The sequence below is a fragment of the Thamnophis sirtalis genome, unplaced genomic scaffold, assembly GCF_051295495.1.
Source record: "Thamnophis sirtalis isolate CommonGarterSnake01/CBP01778 unplaced genomic scaffold, rThaSir2_p1.2 scaffold_3, whole genome shotgun sequence".
NCBI classification, from domain to species: Eukaryota; Metazoa; Chordata; class Lepidosauria; order Squamata; family Natricidae; genus Thamnophis; species Thamnophis sirtalis.
Window position 1 is genome coordinate 103,749,872 of NW_028261383.1, and position 12,551 is coordinate 103,762,422.

At 39.1% G+C, this 12,551-nt stretch overlaps 1 long non-coding RNA gene across 1 annotated transcript in view; it reads right to left on the reverse strand.

The window, feature by feature from the left end:
- Positions 1-3,129: 3,129 nt before the first annotated feature.
- Positions 3,130-12,551, reverse strand: part of LOC148048087 (uncharacterized) — a 33,532-nt gene continuing 24,110 nt past the window's right edge. The window contains exon 3 of the long non-coding RNA XR_015695973.1: positions 3,130-4,430. This is a non-coding gene — a long non-coding RNA (uncharacterized LOC148048087). The remainder of the gene's footprint in view (positions 4,431-12,551) is intronic.

Genomic DNA, 12,551 nt, shown 5'->3' on the forward strand with positions numbered 1-12,551 from the left:
CTGCCTGCTGGTAAGTGTCTCCATTTTTTTTCTTTATGCTTTTTAATGTTTTTTTAAAGGATATTTTATTTATTGTTTATAGAGTGTTTTTTAAAATGTTTTTTAGGGAATGGTTTTTAAATTTCTTGTTTATAGAATGTGGTTTTTTAATGGTTTTTTATTTATTGTTTATAGAATATGTTTTTAAATTGTTTTTAGATAATGTTTTTTATTTATTGTTTACAGAATATGGGCTTTTTAAAAATTGTTCTTAGAGAATGGTTTTTAAATTTATTTTTACAGAAAATGTTTATTACAAGAAATATTATTGCTTTTTGGAAATGTTTTATTTGCGATGCAATATGTTGCTTTTAAATGTGCAGGTTGGCGCATGGTTTGGGAGATTTCATGTGTTTCTGTAGTGAATTCACTATGGAAATAAACACAAAATCTTGCAAAGCTGCCTTGCATCAACGTGCCCATATAAAATCAGACACTTTGAGGCACATAAAATTTATGTACCTCAAAGTGGCTGCTTTATGGGCAGGCCAGGTTGGTGCAAGGCAGCTTTGCAAGATTTTTGTGAAAGGCAGTGAAAATAGCTGCAAGGCAGTGAAAATAGTTGAATTCATTGCAAACGAAATTTAAACCAATGTTTTCCAGCATTATTGCAAAGAATGTAAAGGTATGTTTAATAATTGATGAAGCCTCAACGCTATCAATGAAAGCAGTTCTGATAGTTTTTGTTAAAGTTGAGGATTCAGAATGCCCAGCAACCATTTTCATTGAGTTGTTGGAATTAGAGAAACAAGATGCGGAGACCATATGTTCTGCAGCAATGGGAAGCTTACGTAAAGTTAGGTTTACCACCAAATATCTGCAGAAGAATTTAACAGCTTTCTGCTCTGATGTTATACATCTGCCAATGTTATAGTTGGGAGAAAATCTGGAGTCAGCACCAGAATAGCTCAAGACTTCCCAAACATTGTAATCTGGCACTACATGAACCACCACCTCCAACCTGTGCTGGATGATGTAGTAAAAGAAATAAAACAAGTGAACCACTTCAAGGTATTCCTTGATAAGGTACACACCGCTTTCCAGAAATCCTGCAAGAGCCAGAATGACCTTTTTCAAATCTCTGAGCAACTGGGCATCGAAATTGTGAAGATTGGCAGAGTTATGGGACCAAGATGGGCTGCCTGTAGTTTAGGGTCAACCATAGCTGTGTGGCATACTTATCCAGCACTACATCATTTTTTTCTGGGCAATGAAAGATTCCCTGGCATGGCTTCCCATTTTGAAATTTTAAATTTTTTGAACAATTTGGCCCTCATGATCGATATTCTAAATGAGATTTCTCGTCTGTCAAATGCCCTGCGGGGGAGAAACATAGATATCATCAAGGCAAAAAAGTTAGTATTGCGATCAATTAAAGCATTTGAAATGCTTAGAGGGGGAAAGGGCCCATATGAAAAAAAAAAGGCTAATGCAATTCAGAAGCCTTCAAAAACATAAAATTAGTTCCAAATCAATGATTTGTTGCCCTTCCTCATGAAAACCTTTTGGCAAGCATCATCACCAATTTGAATAAAAGGCTGATGGATTGCGACCATCTAAAAACAGGTAGCCAATTGCCAGATGCAAACAAATTATACTTTATCACATATTTGGAGCTAGATTACTGGAACATTGAAGATGTAGTTGTTCCATGGGCACAAGCAGAGGCAGCATTGATTGAATTTGGTGATATTTTTAATTATAAAATTGATTTGAATGACTACCGAGATTTTTTGGAAAAAATGATCAAACATCCAAAGACCTACAAAATTCTTGACAGTATCAAAAAACTAGAGATATTGTCAGGACAATTGCTGTTAGTTCAGCAGAGGCGGAAAGGGGGTTCTCAAAAATGAACCTCATATGTTCAGAGGAAAGAACCCGCCTAATTGTTCCAAACATTAGTAATCTGATGACGATAAGCATTGTTGGCATGCCTGTTGAGAGATGAGATCCAATTCCTGCAGTGAAAAAGTGGCTCAGAGCACACCATCACACAACTGATGATCCACGAGTAAAGACCAAGAACAGTGCAACTGAGGAGTTGGAAGCCTAAGAACAATCTGGAAACATCTTCAATCACAAAACCTATAACACAAGTAAGCATTTGAGTGTATCTCTTTCATTGTGTTATTCTTATGTAAGGTGTAAGTGCATGCAATTAAAGTCTTCCTTTCTGTGTCTCTTCTTTGTGCAGGTTATTGGAGCAAGATGGTGAGGTGGTGGTGTAGAAGACCAGCAAGGCAGTCATCTTTCCTCTGTAAGTAGCTGTTTTATTGTTTTGTGTGCTGGTTTCATCCTTAATGTAGTGCGTGCAAATTGAAGAGTTCATTTCTGTGTCACTTTGTGCAGGCCATTCATTGGAGCAAGTGTGGCCAGTGATGTAGAAGACAGACAAGGCAGCCATCTTTCCTCTGTAAGTAGCTGTTTCATTATTTTGCGTGCTGGTTTTATCCTTAATATAGTAGTGCATGCAAATTGAAGAGTTCATTTCTGTGTCTTTTTTTGTGCAGGCCATTCATTAGAGCAAGTGTAGGCAGTCATCTTTCCTCTGTAAGTAGCTGTTTTATTGCTTTGTGTGCTGGTTTCATCCTTAATGTAGTAGTGCATGCAATTAAAGTCTTCCTTTCTGTGTGTCTTCTTTGTGTATGCCATTCATTGGAGCAAGGTGGTCAGTCGGTGATGTTGAAGACACACAAAAGGACAGCCATCTTCCTTTTCTATTATTTTGTGTGCTTGTTTCATCCTAATGCAGTGCATGCAATTGAAGAGTTCATTTCTGTGTCTCTTCTTTGTGCAGGCCATTCATTGGAGAACGGTCGTCAGTGATATTGAAGACTGGAAAGTCATTTTCCTTCTGTAAGTAGCTCTTTTATTGTTTTATGTACTTATTTTAATCTTATTTAAGTAGTAAGTACACAAAATAATACATTTCCTTTTTTATATCTTCTTTTTGTAGATCATTCATTGGGGCAAAGAAGTCAGTGACATCGACTTGGCCACTCCCACCTGGTCACATGCCTGCCAAGCCACTCCCACCTGGTCACATGACTGCCAAGCCATTCTCACCCGGTCACATGACTGCCAAGCCACTCCCACCTGGTCACATGACCACCAAGCCATTCCCACAAAACAGACCACACCTACAGAATAGGTTCTAAAAAAATTTGAAACCCACCACTGTGACACTGATAACCTGAAAGTCAGATTAATTCTAAACATGCACATCTTTTGGTAGACTAATAGATTTATATCTATAAAAAGGCTAACTGATAGCTTGTTGGGCAGACAAGCAGAAAATAGGCAGGGAATGAAGCATGAAAGAGTCTGGGAGGTGCAATGAAAGAACTGCATTGGCTTCACCCTGACCCATCCTCCAACTTGCGGACTTGTCAGAAGGGCCGCTGTGCATATAGGGCTAGAAGGGGAAATTGGAAGGACTGCTGTCAATTTCACCCTCTTCCAAATGCACCAGATAGGTCTGCCAGGCAGCCCCAGTGCTAATAGAACAGAATCACAGCTGGATACACCTGGAAAAAATCTTTTTAAAATATATTTTTTATCAAATACAAATTAAAAAGAACAAAAATATTAAAAAGAAACAAATAAAATAAGGAGGAATAGTTAATAAGTAAGAAAGGAAAGAAAAAAGAAAGAGAAAAGAAAAGGCTTTCAATCTTTTTAGCAATGGTTATAAATATATTCTGCCTTCTTTCTCCAAAGTTACATCATAATTTCCTTCTTTCTATAAGCTGCCCTTTCTAATCTTCGAAACCATAAATCACAAGTTCATTTCTCTCTCTCTTTTTTTCTTCAGCAAAAGTCCTTAAGCTGTATCCAGTCACTGACAAATGTGGCTGTTGATATTTCTCCAATCAAATGAGCTAATTTTACCATTTCTGCTAATTTTGTCATCTTCCTCCATTGTGGATATTTCCAAATCTTTCCATTGTACTGGAAAATTCTCAATGAGTGAACAAAATGATGCCATTCCAGAAGCACAGAAAACCTATAATGCACTAATTTTGGAAAGAACCAGCAACAGATGTTTTTCTCTATTTAAATTATTTGACAGCTGTTTCCCCCCCACACAAAAAGCCTTTTTAGTAAACTACTAAACATATGTGTAGTAAATCCAAAGGATGTGCATAAATACAGTAGCCCACCAAAAGTCTGAACCATGCTTTGTGAAGCACAAGTCAGGCATACAAGTCAGTCAGATGTCTGGGTCTCCTTGCAGTCCAAGTCCAAATGGTTGTGATGGGAAGCATCAGTTGACTGGAGGGGAAGGACATGCTTCCAACAACTTCACATGGCCCACAGAAGATACCTGAGTGCATTGCCATCAAGATTTTGGGATCAGGTATCTTGGATCATCCATAAGCCAAGACCTGTGTTGGGAGAAAATGGAAGATGTTATATTTTACCTGAAAGAGCAAACAAGGAATAAATTGCTTCCACGTTGGGTTGGGGAACGTGGCAAAGTCAGTAAAAGATTAGCAGAATGTCTCCACTTCATTTGATGAGACATGCAATGATCCTATACAACAGATGGACAAATATTTCCACCAGTTTTTTAATTGTTCCAGAAAGAAGACACAAAATAGACCTATCCTTCAGAAAATAGCTTCAAATCACATTTCTCTTTTGCATTGTCTTCCAAGCTGAGGGTACTTCCACAGAGTCAAGCCAGGTGCCTCTGGCCTCCAATCACTTGTTTTGTTGAGATTGGCTCAGAGATGTGACCTCAAGATGCAGAATGTTACTAGCTGCATAGATCAAAGCAGTGCAACAAAAGGAACAGGGAAATCAACACAGGTGCTAGTCAAGTATGGTGCAACATACATTAGAATGAGAGAGTTAATATAAGACATCTGAAGGACACCAGCTTTAGCTGAAACCAATCTCTCTTGTGCTGCTGGGTGATACAGGTGAACACATCTGGAGGACACTAGGTTGGAAACTAGACAGCAGCATTTATGTCCACATAGTTTCTGTATAATAAAAGTCCTTAGTACAAAGAAAGTGATAATCATAGGAATATCCCATCTTTATATATGGGTAGGAAATTGTAGTCATGATCTCTCTTAGTGCAGTGCAACTCTACGTTTACTTTTCAGGAGACTTTTGTACTTATCTCTTTTAGCCCTCCTCCTCGACTTACTCAAATCACTCATCCAGACCATTTTTATGATGGGCTAATGCTAGCAGAAATACAAATAAACGCTGCTATTAAATCTCTTCTATAATTAGTAACTTGATTTCTAAAATGAAATGAAAAATGTAATGTTCCCTCTATTAGCTCACTGAAAGCTAAAATCTTGTTCCATGACCTGATAGGGCCATGCCTTCTAGTTTCTAAGAATACTTAATAAGGTAATGTTTAGGAGATTACTATCTTTATAGCCCTTGTCTTATTGCAACTGTGTAGAAACAAAATGAAACATACAGGCTGAAGGGGAATTCCAAAAAAGACTGTTAAAGACTGTTTGTTAAAATACTGTTTTCTGTCCAAAATGTAGTAGGACAAGGCTCCATTGCAATGGGCCTGGTCTGGATGCTTCTGCCAAACATAACCACCTCCCTTTCTCTCTTTCATATCTGTTCTAATTTTCCTAGCTAAATGATGATAACCTATAATCAGTTTGCCTTTTGAAATTCAGGCACCCAGGCATTCATTGATGAGCCTGTTGATCGTCAGTTGTTAGCATGAGTGACAGCTTCCAGTGCCGCCTGTTCAGTTTAAATTCTTGCAGCTGGCTTCTTAAATTTGCAAGTATTGAAAGTTGTAAAAGAAATCTGCCCTATATCTGTCTTTAATGATTAGGCATACTGGTTCTCTACTAAAAGCAAAAGAAGCTGCACGAGAATAAGGCTAATGCAGACCTTAGTCGCTTAAAGTTTTCTCCTGTAAGACCTCTCCTCCTGTTCAATGTGTAGCCTGACTTTTCCTGAAGCCTCTGGAGTGCAAAAAACTGGCCCTATGGGCAAACCGGAAATTCAGGAATGGACTTCCGGTTTGCTCGTAGGGTCGATTTAAGCCCTCCGGAGGCTTCAGAGACCTTCAGGAGGCTTCCCTGAAGCCTCCGGAGGGCTTAAACCGGCCCTACAAGCAAACTGGAAGTGAGTTCCGATTTTCTTGTAGGGTCATTTTTAGTTCTCTGGAGGCTTCAGGGAAGCCCACTGAAGGTCCCTGAAGCCTCCGGAGGGCCTTCGGGGGGCGGGGAGGCTGTTTTCACCCTCCCCAGGCTCCTATAAAGCCTCTATAGCCTGGGGAGGGCAAAAAGAGCATGCAAAAAATGGGGGGGAGTGCCTCTCATGTGCGCATGCACACTGGGGAGGTCATACATTGCATTATGGGTGCAGCATGCCCGTGCACGACCTCCCCTGCGCTCCCTCCTTATGGCCCATGAGCCAAAAAAAGGTTCGCCATCGCTGGTGTAGGGTCTGCTTGGGCAGGGAGTTGAACTAGATGACCTATAAGGTCGTTTCCACCTCTATTAATCTGTATCAGCCTCAGCTCAGAACCTATAAGATAGGACAGCAAACTTGATAGATTCTGCTGACAGATCTTCAGAAGCCCACTAGAACCATAGAGGCAGAAAGAGATTTGGAGACTTTTTTTAGCCAAATCCTTGCCAGACATGGATCTTCAACCTACCCCAAACAAATGGCTATCCAATGGGTTCTAAACCTCTAATCTGGGTTCACCAACAAATGCGCGTCCGGCAAAAGTGCGCTGACAAAACCGTGGGGACAAAAGCGCGAGTTCAAAATCACGCCGAAGAATGAGGACAGAAGCGCGCCAACAGTGCACTGACAGAAGCGTGCTCTTAACCTAGCCCTAAAGGTAACCCTAACCTAACCCTAAACCTAACCCTAAACCTAACCCTGAACCTAACCCTGAACCTAACCCTAAACCTAACCCCGAACCTAACCCCAAACCTAACCCTAAACCTAACCCTGAACCTAACCCTGAACCTAACCCTGAACCTAACCCTAAGCCTAACCCTGAACCTAAACCTGAACCTAACCCTAAACCTAACCCCGAACCTAACCCTAAACCTAACCCTGAACCTAACCCTAAACCTAACCCCGAACCTAACCCTAAACCTAACCCTAAACCTAACCCTGAAACTAACCCTAAACCTAACCCTAAACCTAACCCTGAACCTAACCCTAAACCTAACCCTTACCCTTACCCTAACCCTTACCTTAACCGTAATGGTGCTTCTGTTGGCGCTCTTTTGTGGGCGCGCCTTTGTGGGCGCGCTATCGATGTCGCGGTTTTATTGACGCGGTTTTGTCAGCACGCTGTTGTCGGGTGCGCTTTTGTCGGGTCACGCTAATCTGCACCCAGTATGTAGTCAACTTCTCTGGATGCAAATATATTTATCTTTTTAATGTAAAAAATATGAGCTGTGGACTTTCACGGGTCTTGAACTTAGTGGTAATTGACTGGGGACTATGAGCATTCCCATGTTAGTTGCCAAATCAAGTAAACAGTTTTGCCTATATACTATGAATAAGGCCAACAATAGGAGAATTGGACTAATCACCCTTGGGTACAATTCAAAATACTATTATTTCAACTATTTGAAAAAAAACATTTTCTCAATACATTTGAGATCTTTTGAAGAAGTGTTTCACTTACTCCTAACAGACATACCGTATATTTAATGGGAACATGAAGGAGGTCCTCCTTGGTAGATGCTCATGGACTATAGAATTCCTTACCAAGGAACAGTAGTTTACTTTCCTTACAATTTTTATTTTGGTAGACTCAGGGACAAGAGGGCAGGGGGTGTAATGGCTCAACAGTTAAACATATGAGCTTTGAGACCCGAGTGCCATGCAACAGGGTGAGCTCTCGTTCCTGCCCCATTTCTTACCCACCTAGCAGTTCAAAAGCACACAAATATGAGTAGATTAATAGGTATCACTTTGGTAGGAGGTTTACAGCATTCCATGCACCTTTGGGGTATAGACATGCTGCTCACATTACCACAGAAAATGTCTTCAGACAATGCTGCCTCCCTTGGCCTAGAAATGGAGATGAGTACCATGTCCTTACCTTTAAGGACAAGGAACCTCAGTTGACATCCTCCAAATCGGTTGAAATTCAATTCCCATAATCCCAATAGTTACCAGGTAAATATGGGGAGTTCATGCTCAACACGTGGGAAAGTCATAAAGTTGTGAAGAATAGTCAACTTCCAAATTCAACTTCCAGGACTTGACTATGGATATTTACTATTTTGAAATGCCTGTGTTTCTAAGAAAAAATTAATAAAGGCCATAGTAATCCATACTGATTTCTCAACATTCCTTTATTAGTCCCATGTTTTCAAAGGAAATTCAGTCTGTTCTGGCCCCAAAGCTAGGAATTCAAAATAGAGATAGGGACATTTAGTAGATTAATTATATTGTACAGAACATGCAAGCTGTGTATGCTATTTATATTGAGATCAGGCTTGGAAATGAGTCCCTTAATTTCTCTTTCTGGTTACATCTTGGAACTCATGCAAATCTCTTATCTTCACTATACAGTGATTAATGTTTCCTTGCTTGGAGAAAGGATGGGAGAGCCACTGTGAAAATTAGCTTAATTGAGAGATCAGACATTTTGTTCTGGCTGCTTCTTTTTGGCTACTAATTTCTCTTAATATCATTCCTATCTAGCAGAACAATACCATACGATCACACTTATTTTAGTAATAAAGTGATCATGATTATCATTGGTTATCAAGAGATCCATTACTAACAGAATAACTTTTCACTTTTTTCTCCATAGAGGGGGCCAAGATGAACACACACACACACAAACACACACACACATTCACACACAAAGAGCAATGTCAGAGGAATTCAAACCAGACAGATCATAATCTTCCAGTGATCAAAAAGTAAATCTACGTTCAGTTTTAATCTAGGAATATTTTTCCTGCTTATAGTTCAAGTCCACACATAAAAGAAATCCTGTGCTGTGATAGGTTTTGTGTCTTACTTTGAAGAAGAAAAGATGTAAGCATCAAGGTCAGCTGAGAGTCTTTGTCTGGGATTTAGCTAGCTGTCCTCATTAGCCGAAGAACAATACCAAAGAAAAGAAACTGCTGATAGAGAGAGCTGCTCATGTAAGCTTTATCCCTTTCATGGCTTTTTCATCATGCCAGTAATTAAATCACTCTGAGACAGACCCTACCATACATGGGCTCATGTTTCCTAACCATAGATGTGCACGTTTTAAATTTCTCTCCTCAAACATGGGAGAGGTATCATTTATCTCAGAGCTAGAGCAAGGCATTTTGCTCTCCGAAGAGCATTACAAGATGGTGGCTGCCTATCCAATCAGCCACACTGGATTCACTGGCTGAAATAAAATTTGCACGGAACAAAATCTCTTTCATTAAAAAGTACAAATAAACAAAACAATAAAAGAAAAGTTCACATTTATTCTGATTTAGTACACATAATTTCACCCTGTATACGCATATACTGTAACTTTCGTTGATCTTACACAAAAGAGCTCCTATCTGTTATTTAAAACTTCAGAAACGTAAAACATAGTCAGCCTTCCAGGAATGTTTTTCCTTTATGATTCACTTTCCATCACAAATATTCTATACTTTCAAGGCTAAAGCAAGCAATTCTTAAGACTACAGGAACAAAACAAAAGCTCCTGAGATTATTGCATTTTAACTCAACGTGAATAACAAACCCTTTCCACCACTACGTTTGAAGGTCAAAGACTTAATATTGGAAGTGCAATCTAGGCTGTGTAGGCTATTTTCCTGCCTCCAGCACTGAGTAGCTAAGGTCCAAGGGTAAGAACATAACAAGCACTGGATCAATAGGCCAATCTCACCACCTATTGCTTTCATGGAGACCAACTTGATGCTTTTGTGAAGCTCACTAGTAAAACAGAATGAAATAATGCTTTCACGCTAGTGTTTCCCAGCAACTAATACTGAAATGATTACGACCTCTGAATTTGAAGCTTTTCATTTTGTTCTCTTTTTTTTTTTTTTTGAGCAAGGCATCCATTTTCCATAAAACAGAACGGGGGAATTAAAATTTCCCACCTTCTGTGGGGCTTTGAAAAAGATATCGGGTGAAGTAGTAGTGTTAGTGGAAGAGGCATGCTGCATTTCTTTTACCTGCTTTTGTTTGTCTGTTTTTGAGGGAGAATAAGAGTGGAAATGGGGATAGAAGGTTCTAGAAATCAAATTGCTACCCTTTCTTCCAGTAAATCCATCAGCCCACCTACTCAAAAATATGCTTTTGAAATTCAGAACTTTCCTGCTTAAATTTTGATGGAAATAGCCTTAGGAGTTTCAAGGCACAAGTAAAGTATGGTCATTACATATGACCATAGACTCTCAGGTGCCCATCTCTAGTCTAAAGGAATCTAAAGTCATAGCTTCCTTAACACTGCCTATTATTTGTGTGGCTATCCTCTTAGGACTGATGATAGTGTTTGACTTGTAATTTACCTTCAAGATATATTATTATAGCCACCAAGAGTCATTGGATACAAGATGGGCAGCAAATAAATTTCTTAAATAAACAAATTATGATGTGGAACCCCAAATGATTAATCTCAAGAGTTTTGGACACTTCATTTTCTTTGTTTCCTTCTTACTTGTCCCGATTTTAAAAAAAATTGACATGCCGGATTTTCTGCATATTTTCCCTGTGACATTTAAATAAAGTTTGAAAATATTGGGATCACTGTTTCTTGTCAGTGAAACACTGATACACATTACTATATCCTGTGTGCTGTCAAGATGTGTTCTATCCTGTAGAACGGGATTCAGGTCCAACCTTAGAAGTGAAAGAATATTGCTCCTTTTCTATCACAACAATTGATATTACCTCAGTTTACACATCATGCCTTTCTGGACGCCTCCCTGATTAAATTCTCTGTCTCAGGGTCATTCCTAATATTTCAGGCAGGTGGACAATAGCATGTCCACAGGATCAAACAATTTGGAGAAATTGACATCATAACTCACAGTGATTCCATGGAGGTGGTTTTTAGTTTTGAGGAATTTGCTTTATGGGTCATCATGCTTACTTTGTCACAAAGGCATACTATTCTAGGAAGCAGTTCCCAGGTTTTTCCCCACAGTTTGTATCTAATGATAGCCATTTATTACTGGTTTCCTTTCCTTTCTTTATGCCCGCATTTTAAATCTACTATAATACACAAAAGATTACCCCACAAAATAATCTTTTACAGTATGCTACACGAGACTTTCCATTTTTGCTTCCAGACACAACATCCGTTACCTGTGTAGAAATCATTCAAACCATCCTAATTCACTCATTCCTTGCTTTTAACTTGAATTTTTTTTACTTTTTACTTAAAATTGCAAAATGCCACTATTATAGTGGCAGCGTTGTGTTGGTAATTTTCTGTTGATCATAACAAATATTAGTTAGCTTATTACTGCCATTTTATCACCAATGATACCACTGACCAAAGGCAGGGGAGAAATATTTTGGTGAAAACCTAAACACTGCTTGTAAATGATTAATGTTATTTAAATGTATTTTTGCCATTCATTTACTGATGAATGTTTAGGTTTTTTTTATATCCTTGTACTTTACAGACCTACTAATATGACAACACAACATGCATTTGGGAACAATTTGAAACTGCTAGCATCAGTATAAAAACACTAATGTGGGATTGTTCCCCAAATGTTTTTGCTACTTTGACTTTTCTGTGGGCTCTTTGGTTATCATGTTCTACTATCAGTTGATGTCGTATTTCTGACATCACATTTTGGGAAAACAAAAAAAAAAATCATCTCTTCAGAATAATATCATCAAACAACAACATCTCTCTATCCTGGGTCCTTGGGAAAGACTCAGTAAGTGGATAAAGCTGCTAAATCCAATCTAAATATCTGTTTGCCTGTGTGATAAACCATAATAATTGTTGCTGCTGTTGTTTATTAAATGTATATGTGGTCCGACTCCTCGGGTCTTCAGATTCATTGAATTATCCCCCAAATCAGCTTAATCACTTTTTGATGGTAAGTTCGAGCAGTTTGGTTCCATTTGGACAAAAAGGGCTCTTTCCCTTTTCACTGAGTTTCTCCTAAAAATGTTCCATGGATTTTACCAAATTAATCTCTACTATGTGCTATACCAGCAATCCTCAGCCTTTCTGGATCCATGGACTGGCAGTGGTAGTGGCAGTGCATGGTGGTGGTGGTGGTGGTGTGTGTGTGTGTGTGTGTGTGTGTGTGTGTGTGTGTGTGATTTCACACATGTTTGCCTGCTGCTTGTGTGGACCATTTCCCAATAGGCTGCGAACCAGTCTCAGTCCATTGACCAGAGGTTGGGGGACCCCTGTGCTACCCCAATATTTAATCCAATGTTTAAAACCTAAATGGATAGCATTTAGAGAAAGCTGCACTAGAAATTCTAGCTTCCAATTTTGTACCTGGTTTGCAAGGCTTCATGAGTATATTTCCACATCATGCCAGCCTTCTTTATGA